Consider the following 20,517-nt stretch of genomic DNA (forward strand, 5'->3'; position numbering starts at 1 on the left):
GTGCATTTGCATCTGTTCCCCAAACAATGAGGAGCACGTTCTGCTCCCTGCAGACCGAGCCCGGCCTTTCCGGAGCCAGTCACAGCGCTGGACTGAGAACAAGGCCGATCTGGGGCCCAGCAGGTCGTAGCTGGGAATGTTTGCATGGCGCACGTCCAAAGCTGGTCTTCCCTCTGTCTTTTACGGGAACACACTCATTCCTGCGCCCCACTCGGTGGGGCTGCTTTCCCTGCTTGCTGCGGACACGTGTCGCCCTGCTGCTGACCCCTCCCCACCCTGGCCGGTGCCTCTGCCGCCAGGGCGCTGGGTCAGCAGGTTTCCGTCCAGCTGTCCACCTGTGCGCGTCCAGCAGCCCACCTTAGCTTTGCAGGGGCGGCTCTCCTCGCTGGTGCAAGCTTCTGAGAGCTCTCCTGAAGCAGCTGGGATGGGAGGGGCACGGGGGGGCGGGAAAGGGAGATCTGCAGAGGAATGGCGCTTTATAAATCAAAAAACAATAATGGCGTGTACTGCGAGCTCTGCAGGCTGGAAAGCCTTTGGCATCCCCAAGGCGCGCCGGGGAGCAGCGCGGCTCGAGGCTAGTGAATGGCAACACTGCCCTCTGCTGGCCAGGGCCGGCGGAAGCCTGTCCCCAGCAGCCTCTGGGTTTCTGTGCACAAAGCAGGAGCGTTTGCCCACTAATCCCATCAAAACCATCGTGGAGCATGAGAAGAATTTCCCAGGAAGCCTGAGAGCTAGGAAGAAGCATAGCCTGGATTTTGGTGATGCGGGGTAGAGTCGTCCTCAGATAGGGAATCGAATTTCTGCAATTTCAGAGTTCGCTGAGAAAGACTTTTTAGGGCATTTTATAGTGTTGCTTTTGGTAAACAAAATCGTTGAGCCGTGATTACCCCCATTCCTGAGGGTTATTGTGAACCAGACCCGCTTGTGAAACGCTCTAACAGGAATGCAAGTTTGTGCCTCCTTTGCATTAAGTAAAAATGCCATTTTCTGTTTATTCTGACCGGGAACTTTATATAAACTCAGAATTTCGGTTGTCCGTGAGCCAGGAAGCTGGCTTCTGCGCTCATCCACACCGCCCGTGAGAACGGCGGGCTCCAAGCTGAACCTATAATCCAAGCTTGATGAGGTCTGTGTTTAACAGGGCATTTCATTAAAGTTTCACTCACCCGCTGTAAATATCTCCAGTCTAGACTGAGGAAAAAGTCGGAGTGGACTTGGAAACTGGGGTGGAGAATTGTCGTCCAAGAAGGCATATTCCTCCTGGTATTTTCCACTTCCCGGCTCTGCATGTCATCTTGAACCTCAGCTCTGGTAACTGCAAGAACTCACCCTAGTTCTGCTTGGGGAAGACAAATAGGATTGTTTTTTATAGAAAGTGTTGTGTTTCTTTCAAGGGGACACTGTTAGGAAAGTAACTTCAGTAAAGTAGAAATGTATATACAGATATGATGTTCCAGAGTAGGCAGAGGCTCTAAATTTTAATAGATCAAATCTACCCCCCAAATGAATGGATACAAGTTCAGGGAAATCCATGAAAGTGGCTTCGTGCTTTTAAGTTATAGTGTTTAAGGACCTGATGAAAGCCCTGCTAGTCTGAAGAAAGTACTATTTTTCCAATGAAGTTAAGAGGATCACACTTAGAAAAGTCACTGCACACACACGACAAAAAAAAAAAAAAAACAGAAAGAGAAACAGCAATTGTGCAGTGCAGACTTGGTACAAACACACCTTAGACCCTGGAAAATGCTCCCAGTGGATCCACCCTGCTGGAGAGAAGGTCAGTAGGGTGATTGGTGATGGAGTGACCCCATGAAGTGTGTGCACTGGAGATCGGCGCCTGCCCCCATGAAGTGAAAAATGCTCTTTTTCACTTTGAGAGCTGATCTTTCACAGGTTTTAAAACTGCCTCTTTCTTTTTATAATTGTGATAAAATACACCAACGTGAAATTTACCATCTTACCATAGTTCAGTGTGCAGCTCTGGGGCCTCAGTCCATTCACATCACTGGGCCACCATCCACCATCCACCTCCAAGGCCCTCTGTATCTTGCAAAATGACACCCTGTGTCCAAGAGACACTGACTCCCTACCCCCAACCCCCAGCCCCCAGGAACCTCCTTTCTGCTTTCTGTCTCCAACTCTGACCACTCAGGGTAACTCATGGAAATGGCATCATGCTACCTGTCCTGTGCCGGTCTTATTTCACTGAGTATTTGTTGTCACAGCTCATTGGTGTTGGACTGTGGGTCAGAATTTCCTTCCTTTTAGACACCCCTATGTTTATTGCAACACTATTTACAATTGGTAAGCTATGGAAACAACCCAAATACCAAAAAATAGATGACTGCGTCAAGAAGATGTGGTACAGATACATAATGGAATATTACTCAGCCATCAAAAAGATAAACCCATGCCATTTGCAGCAACATGGATGAAGATGGAAGGGATGGTGCTCAGTGAAATAAGCCAGAAAGAAAAACAAAAATATGAGATGGTCTCACTTATAGGAGGATCCAAATAAGGGATCAGGAGGAAAAAGTAATTATAATAAAGTGAAAATCAAAATCAGCAAGCAACTATAAATAGAGACATTCTGCAGGGGAGGAGAGGAAAGTTGGATCAAAACAGGGGCAGGAAGAGCACAAGGGGCGATGGTGACGGTGCACAGATGAACGGGTGGTGGGAATTTCACGGAGACTATAACTGAGATGAAAATGTATACATTGTACAAAAATGAAAAATGATGTAAAAAAATATAAAATAATTAAAAAAAAGAATTTCCTTCCTTTTAGGGGTTGGATCACATTCTGCTGCCTGTTGGCAGTGAGCAAACATCTCTCTGTTCATTGGGGTGGACCCAGGAGACCTGCCTTATCATTTAGTAGTGCCACGTGTCATGCTTTCAGAGGTGCCTCTGTGCCGTTTTCCACAGCAGCTGCACCATTTCACGTGCCCACCATGTCCTCCCACATCCGTGGTTTTCTGTTTCATTGACAGGACCCATGCTGGTAGGTGGGAGGAGGTAGCGCTGTCACCTTTTGATGAATGTGACCCTGTGGGTCCACCTGGGAGTTTTACAGGTGGCTTCTTTTCCTGTGTCTCAGACATGACAGCAATTTGCTGGATATAGTTAGTTAATTGTCGACCCAGTATGCGGGGCTCAGCCTCCCTGAGGAGTCTCCATTTCTCCTGCTCCATCCTCTCCCCACCTCTTCAGTATCCCCACCTAAAAGTACCTTGGAAGGTGGTGGGGGCACACGCCCATGACTCAGAGAGCATTGACATCCAGGGGACCCTAACAGGCAGGCACCCACATGTACATGCACACACAGGAAGATCTGTGCACACCCAAACACACTCAGGAGTATACACACACTCATCTCTATTGTGAATCTCCATGTTTCTTCAAGTCACAGAAGATTCATTTTCTTTTTGCTTTTTCAAACCTTCTCTATCCCTCCCATTAGCCACTTCCCAGGGCCCTTCTATTTTCTAAAAATAAATCTACCAGTCCTTTTGATTTTAGAGAATTCATTTTAAAAAATACAGAGTACATGAGGTCATAGAAATAACAAGGGCAAGAGGAAACAGAGCAAAAATATATAGAAAAGTCTGGAACCAAATCGCCTTTTCTAAGGGATTTGGAATATTTTTCTACCCCCAGCTTCTATCTTGTGTTTCCCCATGACTGGCCTGTGAAGCCTGTGCGCCTCAGGTCTTGGCTTTCATTCCTGAGGGCAAATCTCATACCTCCCTCCCCCAGCACTCGCCCCTATGTCCTGCAGGTTCCTGTGTCACCAGATCCCTTCTTAGCATCTCTGTTCACAGGTGTGTATTATACATGAACTCCCATGGACCTGTAAGTCTTAAGTTCAAAGGCCAGCTCTACCAGGACAGAAATTGGGGACTCAAGGAACAGGGGATAGAGAATCAAGGGACATAGGCTCTTTTCCACCTGCTCCCCACATGGCCCCCAAATGGGTCAAGCTGGTAGAGGGGAGCCTTCACGGAAAAGCAACCCTCAGTGACAAGGCCATTTATAAATCTGGTCAAAATGGTTAGAGGCTCAACGGCCTAAAAGAACAAAATACTAGGCAGTGTTGAGTAGCTGACTATGTGTGTCAAAATATGACAAAATATTAGTGAGGAACTGTGCCACCAGTCTGTCAAAATCTCAAGTCACCAATATATCCACAAGACCCTTTAAGAGCACTTGTTTTAAGCACTTGGGAGCATGTGCCTCGGTGGAGATTACACTGTTCTAGAAAACCTCAACCCCAGTTCTGCCAGAAGTAACTCTGGTCGGTCATTCAGCCACCAAAGGTCTCAAATCTTTGTACTTAACAGTTAAAAAAATCTATGTACTTCCCTATAGCTTGTGGCTTAGCAGCAATGTTACCTGGACAATAAGCACCTGAAAAGGTGCCCGGCATCCTTATTCATGCGAGAAATGCAAATGTAAGCCACCTGGGATAGCACTTTGACAACAGCACAGGGTAGCGAGAACAGGGAGCAACCGGAACTCTCAGATACTAGTGGGATTGCAAAATGGAAACCACATCGCAGCATTTGTACTTGTATTTGAAAATGCAAACACCATGCAAAGATATTTCCCCAAGGGGGGTGAATCACAGGACCATGGAAAGACTCAACATTGGCGTCAGCGCTATTCAGATAACCAAGAACTGGAAACAACTCAGATGCCCTTCAGCTGCTGGATGACTACACCAGTCTGGAATATCCTTCCACTGAAAATGCCTGAGCCATAGAAAGGAACAGACTATTAACTCAAGCAAAAAATAAATAGATTGGCCCAGGCAGCAAAACGGATGGAGCTCGAAGCATTCTGAGTGAAGGAGGTTGGCCCTCCTTCACTGAACAGTCATTGGCTTAATTCCATTTATAGGAAAGAGCAGAAAAGGCAACACTACAGGGACATAAAGGTAATTAGCAGTTGTGAGGTGGGTGGAGATCAGACAGGGGCTCAGCTGTAGAGAGACAAGGATGTCTTCAAGTTGATAGTAATTTCCCATAGCTTGATGGTGGTGATGGCTGCTGTATAAAAGCCCCGTGATCCACCCCTCCATACTCTCCCATGGATGTCAAGTGTGCAGTGGGTCTTTCAAGTGCATGACTTTAGTGTATGTAAACAATGTTTCCATGAAACTAGAAAAAAGCGCTCCTTTTTTTGTAGACATATTTTTTCTTGTGTCTTGGGTAGGTTCCCAGAAATAAAATTGCTGGGTCCTATGGTAAGTTATGTTTAACTTTTTTAAAAACTGGCAAATTGCTTTCCAAAGTGGCCACTCTGTTCCCTGCAGCCATGCACAGCCTTTCAGTTGCTCCACCTCTTCACCAGCACGAGTCTTTATTAAAGCCACTTGAATGGCTGTGTAGTGGTTTTTGTTGCGATTTCCTGAAAGGTTAACGATGTGGAGCAACTTTTTATGAGCTTATTAGTCATTTATGTGCCATCTTTGATGAAATGTCTACTCACTCAAGTAGTTTGTCTGTTTTTAACTTGGGTTCTTCTTATTGAGTTGCACGAGTTCTCTTTTTCCACTTATTTCCCCCCCACCACCACCAACCTTGTTTCCTTTGTCCCTGTCCCTCTTAAATCTCCCCCTTAAACCTCAGAGTCCTCTCCTCATGGGGTTTATGAATTAATTAAATGTCCATTGGTGTGTAATGGACATTGCTGTGTAATCTCCAGTGTCTATTTTTAGCGTTCTCACTTACTTTACTACCCATAATCCTCTCCAACTCCCTCCATTTTGCTGAAAATGGCTGCACTTCATCCTTTCTTATGACTCATAGGATTCCACAGTGTGGACTAGAAAAACCTTAAATCCCCCATGCACCCCCAGTTGAAGACTATCACCACAGCACTGTCCTTAGACAGGCATATTCCCCACTCATGACCAGAGTCACCCCCTAACGGGACACCTGGCTGAACTGGGGAGCCAGGCTCCATCACCTCCATGCTTTCTAAGGGGATGGCTGCTGCTTTCACTGGTCAGAGGGGCAACAGAAACATGAGAACCTGTTTCCAGTAGGAGAAGCAAACAGCTGCAGAGGCTAGCTGCTTGCCCTTGGGGACAGAGCTTGGGGACCAGACAGGCTGCCTGGTGTCCCCGGCTGTTCTCAGGGAGCCCCGTCCACTGCAGAAATGGTGGATCCTCACAGGAGAGATGGTGCAGGCTGAGCAGAAGGCTCTGGCCTGAGGAAGAGAGAGTCCCACAGGAGGACTCAAATCCAGTGGGGAACGTGCCCTGGGGAAACCCCTTTGCAGGAAGCAGCAATCATCCTCCCATGGCTTCCAAATAACCACAAGGCCATCGAGTCATTCAAATAGCTTGGGGGTTGTTCACTCAAATCAGCTGCCCTCTCCCCCCTTAGCAAGTGGTGGAGAAATAGCTGAAGGACCCAGCCTAGCGGTGGTTTTGTTCATGCATAGACCCAACCTCAGGAGCACTGGGATTGTACCCATATTAGTTTGAGTTATTTTGAAAGCAGAGCCTGAGTCACGAGTTTGGAAGCGACATGAATTTGGATGGGGAGAGTTACCCCCCAAAGCAGTGAGAATGGCGAAGAGTGCACGGGATGGTGACACTGGGCTGGCACTGTAGCAGGCAGCTGTGGGATCATACTCAGCATCCTCTCCCCGAGGTCAGCAAGCTGGGCCCACCTCACCACTCCCCACACCCTGGGGGTGCCTGCTCCAGGCTGGGCAGTCCTGGCAAAGCTGCTTTCTGTGACTTAGGAAGCAGCCCCGTGGCTGAGAGCTGTGAGCCAGTGGGACACACATTTGGGCACATTGGCACTGCCCAAGCTCAACCCATAGCATGAAGTGAGTTGAAGGTGTGCGGCACTAGCCGCAGGTGCCGTGGCCAGCTCCAAACCCACCTCTGGCAGGCAGTGACCATCTTCCTGGTCCAGCAAACACAAACTATCATCCCTTGAGATGCTGAAGTGGCGAGGCTGACAGTTCCCTCTCAGTGATGCCCCCTCCATGCTGCTCCAATACAGGAAGCTGAATTTGGAACCACTCTCAGGTTACCACTGACCTTCTGATCTGATCTGTGGGTCCCCGACTCTGGAAGAACCAGAGGTGCGAGATTGTACCCACGTGCTGCTCATCCTAAACTTAGACTAAGCACAGCACACATGGGCATGTGGAAAAGGGTTAAAGGTTTACCTTTAATGGTATCCGATTCCTCCACAGCAAGATGAGGGCACGCTTCCTGCCCTGTGCCTCGCACCTGCGACAGATGGCCAGGTCTGGAAGGAAGGCGAGGTGCAGTGGGGATAATCTGATACCCTGGCTTCTTCCTGAGGCAGTAGGACATAATAGGCACTTGTGTAATAAAAGCTCTGGGGGTGACCAGTGACTGGCCAAGTGACCTGTGGGATTATCTGTGCTTTTTGAGCCTTTCTTTGGAGACAAGGGATGATCAGCAGGTGTCTGCCTGTTGTGAAATATCAGCTGAGTGTGCCCAGCCACTCTGTGGAGGTCACGCCATCCTGCAGGTTTGAGTCAATGTCACGAATTCTCTGAGAAACTCACATCCTGGACTGAAACTCTTGTCTCCCACAGGAGGGAAGACAAACCTTAAGCAGTTCACAAAGAGAAAATCAGAAGGCAAGAGGAGGGATTGCAGATAAGCTCTTAATAACAAAAGCCTATTTATTAACAGTGGTGTTTTCCTGTATCACAAATTTCTAGGACCTGGTCAAACACTTTGGGTAAATGCAAGGCCAGCTTATCCCCAGAGTTTATTTGGCACTCCATAAAAAGTCTGCGCTAATTTAAACATTTCCAGAATGGCTGACAAATATGAACAAAGCTTCAGACTAGAAGCAAAAGCAAAATTAAAAAATATAATAATAGTAATAAATGGAGCCACTTTCTCTTTGAATGAACAGGTTGATTTTAAAACAGCGCTGATATATTAGAGTCTCTAATAAGTCAAGTTCACAAACATGTTTACAATATCTAGTAAATACTAACTTCATTTAGGAAAGCAGACTGGGATATCCAATTATCCCAATACTCTTCTTGGCCTTCTGTTTAGACGTGTGCGCTTTCACAGCCAGAGCTGCAAGATGGTACATAGTAAACACCGCTTGTGAGTGTTTTCGTGTGGACACATATTTTAAAACAATTTTCATCCTTAAGTCAACTTGACTACACTGATGTTTTGCATATGAATTTTTGATTGTTTATCTTATCCTTTTAGGGTCCCCTGAAGGTGAAAAGCTCTGTGTGTTCATGCATGTATATGTGTGCACACATGTGTATGTGAGATCATAAAGAATGGAAAATAATCCTAGTGAAGATAGCCATAAGCAAGTTTCTTCAGGAAGCCGTAAGTGCTGCTTAGGGCTGGCCATGTCCATGACCACAGCTGCTATTGCTGCAATCCCATGTCAGCTCCTCGGCATCCCCTAAGGAGATGATGCAGTTTTCACAATAATAAAAAATTATTTCTTTTAATTTTCTTACATCACTGTTCATTTTTTGGTACAATATTTGATTTCTCCTCTAAGGTGTAATCCCCATAAATCTCCTATCACCACACCACCTGTGAACTGTCACCATGGTCCCTTGTGCTCTTCCCTTCCCTGTTTTGACCCCTCTCCCTCCCTGCTCCTCTGTTGTATGTCTCTGTGTTTGGTTTCACTATATTCCTCCTATAAGTGAAACCATCTGATATTTTTCTTTTTCCTTCTGACCTATTTAACTGAGCATCATCCCTTCCAGCTCCATCCATGTTGCTGCAAATGGCATGAGTTTATCTTTTTTGATTGCTGAGTAGTATTCTACAATGGAAAGAATTTCACAATTTCTCAAATAGGCTCTTTCGCATTGTTTTCCCCCATCCCAATGGCTTAGTGCCATCCTTACCAGATCAGCTCCCACATCATCAAGACATGCCTGTGAACAAGCTTTGGGGGCAGTGTAGTAGTATTTCATTGTAGCTTTGGGTTAGAAAGACCTCAGAGTAAACCCCAACTTGGTCACTCTAACTGAATGACCTTCATTAAGTCCTCTAGCTGTAGAAGACTCCATTTCCTTATATGGAAAACTATTATTACATCAGAACATCCCACTTCACTCAGAATCCTGTGAAGGTTAAATGAGCTCAATAAATGACCATGTGTTCAATAAATGACCACTAACAATGGACATGGTATGCCACATTTTATCACATAAATGCCAAAATTTGAATACTTCCTCTATTTGTTTCTGTCTTGGGTCCAGTCTGTTTCTTTGACTTTGGAATCTCACTTTAAGATGATAAATAATAAGATAATATTCAGTAACATTTTCCATGGGTTGTATCCAAGGGGATAGAGCCATGAAGGAGTTAATGCAGTTTGCCTACAAGGATATCCAAAGGACTGGATCTCATATGCAGTGCTATTGGCAGACTGATGGGTGCTTTAAAACTCCCACTTGTGTCACGGGATTCCCTGGGGTTATGGCCAAAATGCTCCTTAGGGAAATGATTTACACTAAATGCCTATATTAGAAAGGAAGAAATAGTTCAAATCAATAGCCTAAGCTTCCCCCTCAAGAAATTAGAAGAAGGAGGAGCAAACTGACACCAAAGTAAAGAAAGGAGGTAATAAAGATAAGAACAGAAATCAATGAAATACAAAACAGAAAATTCACAGAGGAAAGCAATGAAACAAATCATAGCCCTTTGACAAAAATCAATAAAAATCAATAAACTTCAAGTGAGATTAACCAGGCAAACAAAGACAAGACACAAATTAGGAACAAGAGAGCCGACATAATCACAGATTCTACAGATATTAAAAGGATCATGGAGAATGTTATGAACAATTTTATGACAATAAACTTAAATGAAACAAACTCTTTCATTTTTTAATTTAAATTTTATTTTTATATTCCCCATACAATTACAACCCCCTTATTTTGACCCCAATCCCTCCTTTCCCTGCCCCCTACCCCCCCATAGAGTGTCTCTGGTTCATAGTTGTTTGTTGATTTTGATATTTTCTTTCTTATAGTTATTCTTTTTCCTGGTCCCTTATTTAAGTTTTCTAGATTTCTGCTATGAGTGAGACCATCTGGTATTTTTATTTTTCTTTCTGGCTTGTTTCACTGAGCATGATCCCTTCCAGCGCCATCCATGTTGCTGCAAATTGCATGTATTTATCTTTTTTGAATGCTGAGTAATATTCCATGGTGTATATGTACCACATCTTCTTGATCCAGTCATCTATTTTTGGGCATTTGGGTTGTTTCCAAAGCTTAGCTATTGTAAATAGTGCTGCTATAAACATAGGGGTGCAGGTGTTCTTTGGAACTGATGTTTCTCTGTCCTTTGGGTAAATACCTAGGAGTGGAATTGCTGAATCCTATGGAAGCTCTATGTTTAGTAGGTCAAGAAATCTCCACACAGCTCTCCATAGTGGTTGGACCAGTTTGCGCTCCCACCAACAGTGCAGGAGAGTTCCTTTTTCTCCACACCCTCGCCAATATTTGTTGTTGCTAGTTTTTTTTAATATGTGCCATTCTCACTGGTGTAAGATGGTATCTCATGGTAGTTTTGATTTGCATTTCCCTGATTACAAGTGATGTTGAACATTTTTTCATATGCCTGTTGGCCATTTGCATTTCCTCTTCAGAGAAGTTTCTTTTTAGCTCTTCTGCCCATTTTTTGACTGGATTATTTTCATTGTTGTTGTTGAATCTCATCAGCTCTTTGTAGATTTTTGTGATCAGTCCTTTATCATTAGTATTGTGTGCAAAAATGTTCTCCCAGTTGGTGGGGTTTCTCTTTGTTTTTGTTATTGTCTCTTGCTGTGCAGAAGCTCTTTAATTTGATGTAGTCCCAGCTGTTTATCTTTGCCTTCACTATCACTGCTTTGGGTGATGTGTCTGTAAAGATCTTTGATGTGCATATCATGCAGCGTTTCACCTATATTTCATTCTATATATTTTATGGTTTCAGGTTTTATGTCTAGTTCTTTAATTCATTTTGAGTTGGTTTTTGTGCATGGTGTTAGGTAGTAGTCAAGCTTCATTCTTTTGCATGTAGTGACCCAGTATTCCCAGCACCATTTATTGAACAAACTTTCTTTGCTCCAATGCATAGTCTTTGCTCCTTTGTCAAAGATTAGTTGACCATAAATCTGTGGGTTTATTTCTGGATTTTCTATTCAATTCCATTGGTCTGTGTGTCTGTTCTTGTTCCAATACCATGCAGTTTTGATGATTATGGCTTTGTAGTATAGTTTGAAGCCTGAGAGTGTGATGCCTCCATTCCCTTCTCTTTTTTTTTCAGGAGAGCTTTGGCTATTCGGGGTTTTTGGTGATTCCATATGAATTTCATCAATAATTGTTCTATTTCTTTGAAGAATGCCATTGAAATTTTTATTGGAATAGTATTGAATCTGTAGATTGCTTATGGTAGGATGGCCATTTTAATAATGTTAATTCTTCCAATCCATGAGCAGGGGATGTCTTTCCATTTCTTTGTGTCTTCTATTTCTTTTAACAGTGTTTTATAGTTTTCTTTGTATAGATCCTTTACCTCTTTTGTTAGATTTATTCCAAGTATTTGATTTTTTTTTGTTTCGATAATAAAAGGGATGGTTTTTTTGATTTCTTCTTCTTCAGATTTATTGTTTGTGTATAGGAAGGCTACTGACTTTTGCGTGTTGATTTTGTATCCTGCCACTTTACTGAACTGATTGATGAGTTGAGTTTTCTGTGGAGTTTTTGGGGTTCTCTACGTATATTATCATATCATCTGCAAATAGTGATAATTTGACTTCTTCTTTTCCTATTTGGATTCCTTGTATGTCTTTCTCTTGTCTTATTGCTCTGGCTAGGACTTCCAGTATTATATTGAAAAGCAGTGGTGAGAGTGAACATCCTTGTCTTGTTCCAGATCTTAATGGAAATACTTTCCACTTTTCACCATTGAGAATGATACTGGCTGTTGGCTTGTCATATATGGCCTTTATGATATTGATGTATGTTCCTTGTACCCCAAGAATTTCAAGGACTTTTATCATGAATGGGTGTTGCACTTTGTCAAAAGCTTTCTCGGCATCTATTGATATTATCATATGGTTTTTATATTTCTTTTTGTTGATGTGTTGGATAACGTTGATTGATTTTCGGATGTTGAACCATCCTTGTGTCCCTGGCATGAATCCTACTTGGTTGTGGTGAATTATCTTATGGATACATTGTTGGATTCTGATAGCTAAAATTTTATTGAGGATTTTTGCATCAATGTTCATTAGGGAGATTGGCCTGTAGTTTTCTTTTTTTGTGTTGTCCTTGTTCAGTTTTGGTATTAGTGTAATGTTGGCTTCATAGAATGTGTTTGGTATTATCCCTTCCTTCTCAATTTTTTGGAAGAGTTTGTGAAGGATAGGCACTAATTCATTTCTGAACATTTGGTAGAATTCATTTGTAAATCCATCAGGTCCTGGGCTTTTGTTTTTGGGAAGGTTTTTGATTACCATTTCTATTTCGCTGCTTGAAATTGGTCTGTTTAGGTGTTCTATTTCTTCTTTATCTAGCTTTGTGTCATTGTAGAGTTGTAGGAATTTGTCCATCTCCTCTAGATTGTTGAACTTGTTTCTATATAACTGTTCATAGTAGTCACTGATTATTCTTTTGATTTCTGCTGTGTCCGTTGTGATTTCTACTCTTTCATTTGTGATCCTGTTTATTTGTGCTTTCTCCCTTTTTTCCTTTGTGAGCCTGGCTAGGGGTTTGTTTATTTTATTTATTTTTTCGAAGAACCCGCTCTTGGTTTCATTGATCTTTTGGATTGTTTTTTTAGTTTCGATTTCATTTATTTCTGCTTTTGGTTTTTATTATTTCTTTTCTTCTACTGGTTTTGGGGTTTTTTTGTTGTTCTTTTTCTAGATCTTTGAGCTTTGAGATTAGGTTGTTTCTTTGAGTTCTTTCTTGTTTCTTGATGTGAGCCTCTATTGCTATATATTTTCCTCTTATTACTGCCTTTGCTGCATCCCATACATTTAGGAAATTGGTGTCCTCCTTGTCATTCAATTCAAAGAATTTTTTAATTTCTTCTTTGATCTCCTCATTGGTCCACTGGTCTTCCAGTAGTATGGGTTTCAATCTCCATGAGGTAGGAGAGTTCCTTGCCTTCTTTTTATGGTTTATTTCTAGTTTGATGCCTTCATGGTCAGAAAAGATGCTTGGTATGATTTCAATCTTGGTGTATCTGTTGATGTTTGTCTTGGGTCCCAGTATGTGATCGATCCTGGAGAATGATCCATGTGCACTTGAGAAAAATGTGTACTCAGAGTTTTTTGGGTTTAGTGTTCTACAGATGTCTGTTGAACCCAAGCGCTCTAGATCCTTATTTAGAGCTTTAGTGTCTTTACTTATTTTTTGTCTCATTGATCTATCCATTGTTGATAGTGGTGTGTTGAAGTCTCCCACTATGTATGTGTTTTCTCTGATGTCCATTTTCAAAGATGATAGTAGTTGTCTGATATATTTTGGTGCTCCTTCGTTTGGTGAATATATGTTAATGAGTGTTATTTCTTCTTGAAGTATTGTCCCCTTGATCATAATGTAGTGACTGTTGGGGTCTCTTTACCTTTTTGAGTTTGAAATCTGTTTTATCCGATATAATAAGTATAGCTGTTCCTGCTTTCTTTTTTGGTCCATTTGCTTGTAGGATTGTTTTCCATCCTTTAACTTTGAGTCTATTTTTATCTTTTGTAGCTAAATGCATTTCCTGGAGACAGCAAAAGTTTGGGTTTTGTTTCTTAATCCAGCCTGCAACTCTGTGTCTTTTTATTGAAGAGTTTAGTCCATTTACATTTAGAGTTAATATTGATATGTTAGCATCTGTATTTGCCATTGTGTTTGTCTTTCCTTTGATTTTATTTATTTATTCTTTTAATAAATTTTTTTGGGCCTTCTTTCATTGTTATTTGTCCCTCTGAGGTTCTGACTTTAGGATTCATTGTAGTATTTTTTGGAGTGGGGATTTAGTTGTAATGAAATTCCAGAGTTTCTGTTTAGACAAACTCTTTCAAAGACACTAACTGGAAACATTAACTTAATAGGAAAATAGAGACTCTAAATATTTCTATGTCTATTACAGAAATTGAACTGAATGCATAGTCAAAAGTCTTCCCACAAAGGAAACTCCAGCCCATATGATCACTGGTATATTGTACGAATTCTTCAAGAAGAATTGTAGAAACCAATAATGTCAATTCCATACAAATTCTTGGAGAAAATTGAAAGAAGGAACTATGGTCCTGTCCATTCCATAAGACCAGCATTGTCCTGAAACCAAGAAACAATATAATAAACCTACATTATATCTTGCAAAAACATAGATGCAAACATTTTAGATAAATTTTTACTAAATCGATTCCAAAAACACATAGAAGGGTAATAAATCTTGACCAAGTTGAGTTTATATTAAGAATGCATGGTTGATTTAATATTTGAAAATCAATCACTTTAATTCACATAATAATAAGTTTTAAAAGAAAGCTTTACAATCATATAAGTACATGCAAAAATATTGACAAAATTCACTATCTATTCCTGATGAATACTTATAACACTAGTAATGGAGGAAACTTCCTTAATCTGATAAAGGGGATTTATGTAAAACCTACTGCTAACATTAGAAAAATCTTTTAAGTAACAATTACAAATTTATTAAGAAAACCACGTCTTCAGAATTAAGGGAAGTTTTTTTTTTCCCTCATAGATCTTTCACTTCCATTGTTAAATTTATTCCCAATTTTTTCATTTGGTTTGATATGATTGTAAATGGTATTGCTTTCTTCAATTATTTTTCTTCTCACTCTTTATTTGCATATAACAATGCAATAGATTTTTGCATATTAATTTTGTAATCTGCCCGTTTAGCATATTTATTCACTGTTTCTAATAGGTTTTTTTTTTTTTTTGGTGGCATCTTTAAGGTTTTCTATAAATATTATCCTATCATCTGCAAATTAAGATAATTTTGCTTCTTTTCCAGTCTGCATTTCTTTTGTTCTGGTTTATGTCTAATTGCTCTTGCTAAGACTTATAATACTAAATTACAGTGTTGAAATGTACATCCTTGTATTCTTCCTGATCTTAAAAGAAAGCTTTTAGTTTTTCTCTATTGAGTATAATAATGACTGTAGGTTTCTTTTGTATCCATTTTGTTAAAAGCTTTTATCATAAATGGGTATTGTATCTTATCAAATACTTCCTTTGCATCTAGTCATATGATTTTTGTCCTTCCTGTTGTTAATGAAGTATATTACATAATTTATTTGCATTTGTTAAAACAGATTTGTCTCCCTGGAATAAATCCCACTGGGTCAGGTGTATAACCTTTTTAATATGCTGTTGATCTTGGTTTGTTAGTATTTTGTTGAGAATTTTTGTGTTTATGTTCACCAGAGATATTGCTGTAGTTTTCTTTTTTAGTGATGTCCTTATCGGTTTAAGGCTAACATTGACTTCATAGAATGCATTAAGAAATATTCCCTTTTCTTCAATTTTTTGAAAATTTGATCAAAATAGGCATAACTTCTGCTTTGAGCGTTGATATAATTTACTTGTAAAGCCATCTACCTCTGAATTTTTGACCTATGGGATATTTTTGATTACTGTTTCAATTTTCATAATTGCATCATTATATTCAAATTTTCTACTTCTTCCTAGTTCTATTTGGTAAACTGTGTTGTTCATAGGGACCTCGCTGGTGGTGCAAGGGTTAAGACGTAACCTACGAAGCAATCCATAGCCACTGCAGCACAAGTTTGATTCCCAGCCAGCAAGGGAGCAACCCACATGGCACAGCAGACCTCTCCTGTCTCACCCACTGCTCCCCTCAGCAGTGTACTTTGGTCAATCTGCCTGCTCTGTTCCCTGCTCTGTCTCTGGTGAATCTTCTCACCCCCTACACCTCTGGCCTGCACCCCTGCTCTTGTATGCATAAATAAATAAATCTTGAAAAAAAAAACTGTGTTGTTCTAAAAAATATCCATTTCTTCAGAATTATCAAGTTTATTCAAATCTAGTTGTTGGCAGTCTCTTATAATCCTTTGCATATCTTTGTATCATGAAGAGTGAAAACATACAAGCTGTGTTCCCTAATCACAATGGTATTTAATTAGAAATCAAAAACAGAAGGAAATTTGGGAAACTCACAAACATATGGAAATTAAGCAACACACTCCTTAAAAACCAGAAAGTCAAAACTAAAAACAAAATATTGAAATTTACGGGAAGCAGTGAAAGCAATGTTTATAGCCAAATTTTTATCTGTTAACACATATATTGGATATAAGTGTGGTTACTGTCATGGAAATAACTTGGGCATTCATTCAATAGTACTCATATATCTCAAAACCATTTTAGAATTTTTCTGGAATAATTTTTAGGGTAGTTTTAAAAAATACTTTGATGCCAGCATTCCTTTAAATTTAAAAGTTTTATTTAATTTTTGAAATCAGAAGTCACTTGGGACCACATTAGTGAATAAAGTAATCGGTCAGGTTAAGTGATCCTACTGTTGGCTTAACTACTAAATGGTAGTTAAAGAAATAATACTGATTTCCATAGAGGCATCTGCAAAACAGGATGGTGTATTTATAAAGGGTATTTTATGAGAAAATTCCAAACATGTTGGAAGTTAAGTAAACTTGATTGGAATATGCATATAGAAGATGATTATTCCAAATAGGCAATCATTCAAATGTATGTTTTAGGTGTATATCTAGAGTAAGTTTTCTCAATAATTACCTCATTAATGGCTTTACCTCATTAATTACTTTATATATCCTATTGTTTCCAGGTGGTGGTCATGATATGTTTCTTTGTTGCAATAAAAGAAAACTAGAAATGGTAAGTAGGCAAGAATTGGCCTAGAAGTTTATTTCTTGAAGTAGTTTATATTTTATTCAGATTCTTCCATTGTTTTGACAATAGACAATCCATTCATAAAAGCTTGACGTTGAGTGTGTGTGTACACACATATACATACTAAACATAATAGACAATTTTAAAGTCAGAAAGTTCATGTGCAATATATGAACTTTCCATCTATTTCCATCTAATTCTTTGTTCTCCCCAGCCTCCTCTCTAGTATTATAACTACCAATTTATATATATATATATATTATATGTAACATATGCAATAGATATTATAACTATCAATATTTTAACTACCAATAACTAACAAAAATGACTACTAAGTTACTTTGCAATATAAGAAGTATTTACTGCTTACTGTGAGAAAATGGAAACCTTATTTTGCCAAAATGAACAAGATCTCTTCTCATTCTATACTTTAAAGAGCACTATTTTAAAATTTACAAGTCCCAGTAGATCTTCCCAACAGGAGCAATCATTACCTGATTTGTTCCTCTTTGTGTTATTAGTGATGTCCTCATGTTGTGGAAAAACTTAACCACATAGCTGATGTTTTTGGAAACGCAACTCAGTTCACACAACCTAGAGCATAAAGGACTGTTGAGTGAGACAGAAGGGAATTTAAAATCACCATCTAAAAAGCACAATCAAGACTGTGCCCTCTGACTTAAGAGAAGTCAGCAGAAGGAAGACTTGGCAGGATAGCAAAAACCATGTTTTTACCTTGGAAAGCTGTGAGCTACTGTATATGAGAAAGGCTGCTGAGTGAACTATGGAATGATAAGATTTGGGACAAATAGATTTTCAGTGAAAGAATTTTTTAAACTACATTATAAGCATTTATAAAAGCAGACCATACATTGTCTTTTGAAACCATAGGAAAACTTCATAATGTTTTTAAATATAAAACCCAATTTTATTAAACATATGGGTAAGCTTGAAATTATTCAAAATATTAAAATTAATTTGAAAATAATTAAAATTCAGAAAAACCCGAGATCTGTGTCCAAGTTCTAGGCAATGTTCATATGTTATAAAAATTGCTAAGGAAATTTACAGTGAACAGGTGTGTGAAATAATTGAGGGGAAAAAAAGTTCAGACATTAATTAGCAAGAATTATTAATGTCCTTGTTGGATTGTTTTCTCTCAAGTTGACATATTTCTAAGCATATGTATAGAGAAAATCATTTTTGACTATGAATACACATGGAAAATATAATCTTACTTATTCATAATATTCTGTATTTTTGCCATCAGTCATTTGATGAGACATGGAAGGAAAACAAAAAAGGGTCTAAATGAAAAAAAGTTATGATTCTAAATATTTTTTGAAGTTCACTCAGTAAGTCTAGCTAATAGTATTGAAATGTTCTCATTCCAATTCTTACAAAATGAGCCACACACCCAAAGACTATCACTGTTGAAACATGGGAGGAAAATGGCAAATTATTCCAAAATAAGACTTCAAGTCCAAGAAATTTGCAGTATGGTAGGAAAACAGACCCAAAAAGCAAAAGATTGCAAACTAATATGACACCACCTAGAAGAGAAACATCCCAAGAATGTTCCTCATATGGACACAAGGACTTTGCCCTGGTTTGGGTAAGATGGTGGGATTTGGTGTTTATCAGGTAGACAATGTTAACAGAAAACACTCCCAACAGAGAGAAAGGAGGTGTAAGCTTCAGAACTATAAACAAGACTGAGGTACTGGTATTGTCAGAAGTTGTAGAGCACTACTACAGCAAAAACCCAAAAGAAGGGAAAGGTTTAGGAAACAGTCTAAGGAAGAAGCTGGAAAGACTTTGGGAAGAGTATTCATGAAAACTTGAAGAGCATTTTGTGAAATCCTAATAACTTTTGAGGAAGTTGTTAGTGAGGGATGAAGACAGTGAATAAAATGCCATGTAAAACTGGAGGAAAATAACCTTTATTGTAGTGTGATAGAAAGTTACTGTCACCTGCAATAAAGAGACAAGTAAAAAACTGACACAATGAACCATGTGAGCTACCCAAGGAGACTTCCACAGGCTATTGAAAGTCCTTCCTTGTTGTTTATTTTTTCCTCACTGCTTACAATAAACCATGAGAAGAGAGAGTTAACTAAAGGAAGGGCTTTTAAAAAGGGAATTAAACAATTCCAGGCTTTCCAGGACATGCTTAAGAAAACATGGTCTAATCTTGAAACCAAGGGTTTCAAAATTTTTACCAAGGCCCAAAACAATGCATCAGAGACTCATTCTTCTAAGAAGATAGAGGGTGTTATTCCCACAAAGGCTCAGCAGAATTCCAAGGAAGAGAAGAGCATGTTGCTAAGAGATGGTGGGTGTGTGGTCTTTGTCTAGTGGAGTCAACCCCAATATAATTCACAGTAGCCCTATAAAGTTTTTAAAAGATTCGTACTGCCAGGTGCACCACCAGCTTGGACTGAAATGGGGAGAGAAAACAGAAAGAGGAAAGAAGCCTTTGTATTCTCAAACTTCTACTGGCAGGAAGTAGACTGAGAAGCATGCACAGCTGCATACACAGACCAGCTTTCACGGGCAACGAAGAATGACTCCGAGGGTGAATCTAAGATGCAAAGGGTGGAGCCAAGAGTCAAGGTGAAAGAGTTAGAATGAGTGCTAAATGAAAACATCCCAACTTTTGCCCTGTTGAAGTTCATAATTGTGATGGACTAGTGATTCTTTATTACTATTGTTATTGATATTGAAGGACCATTATTTTACATCCTTGCAAGTGTTTTGACAGCATGGGACTCCCCTCGCACCCCCCGCCCAGGTATATTCACCATAGGCCTCCTTCCACCAAAGTTCTCCACCATAATCCATTGTGATAACCCCCCTCTATTCCCCTGTTTTCACCCCTCCCCTCAAAGTGATCAATGGTCACTTTTCAAGGGTTGGTTTTAAAGTTTGTCTTTGACCCTTTGTTGGGGCTTTTCCACACAGAAGTGATTCTTGAACACTGTCCCTTTTCCCTCCTGTTGAATAGGAACATTTTAGTGACTGCCCCATACCTGTCCTCCACTAAGTGGAGCTCTACTTAATTTCACTGAAAATGAGGTGTCTATAACTAGACTTCATTCAGAAATTAGATTCTTGACTTTGAGCTGATGTCCTAGGATGAGTTTTTGAAGGAATGGGTGATAGGATGGATATTTGGAATGGGTGATTGTATTTTGCATGCAAAAGGGACATGTATCAGGAGGAACCACAGCATAAACTATGGTCACTAGCTTCCCAAATAGTCCCCAATGAGTCTCACCTCATATCATTTTTGCCTTATGGGAATCCTTCCCACACTGAATAGGTCATAGTAGAAATTAGGGAGTGACTGCTATCATAAAAGATGCTGAGATGCTGCCTTGCTCTCCTTGAGTTACTCAATCTGAGAAGACAGCTGTCACTAAACAGTAATAGAGAAAGGTCCAGTTGGTTAGGAACCTAGATGGCCAGCTGGCTAGCCACCCCTCAATGTGCTAACTATGCAAGTCAACCATCTGGAGAATGAATCCTCCCACCCTGGTTATGGTCCTTCCTCACACTGATTGTCCTTGATAATGAGAAATAATAGCACAAGTGGT

At 40.0% G+C, this 20,517-nt stretch overlaps 1 long non-coding RNA gene across 1 annotated transcript; it reads right to left on the reverse strand.

The window, feature by feature from the left end:
• Window positions 1–967: 967 nt before the first annotated feature.
• Window positions 968–9,043, reverse strand: LOC129146320 (uncharacterized). Its single transcript, XR_008552885.1, has 3 exons — window positions 8,909–9,043; window positions 7,199–7,332; window positions 968–1,336 (listed from the first exon to the last, which is right to left on the reverse strand). It is a non-coding gene; the product is annotated as an uncharacterized LOC129146320 (long non-coding RNA).
• Window positions 9,044–20,517: the final 11,474 nt, after the last annotated feature.

This window comes from Talpa occidentalis, unplaced genomic scaffold, assembly GCF_014898055.3.
Source record: "Talpa occidentalis isolate TD23 unplaced genomic scaffold, MPIMG_talOcc4v2.1 talOcc4.2, whole genome shotgun sequence".
Taxonomy (NCBI): domain Eukaryota; kingdom Metazoa; phylum Chordata; class Mammalia; order Eulipotyphla; family Talpidae; genus Talpa; species Talpa occidentalis.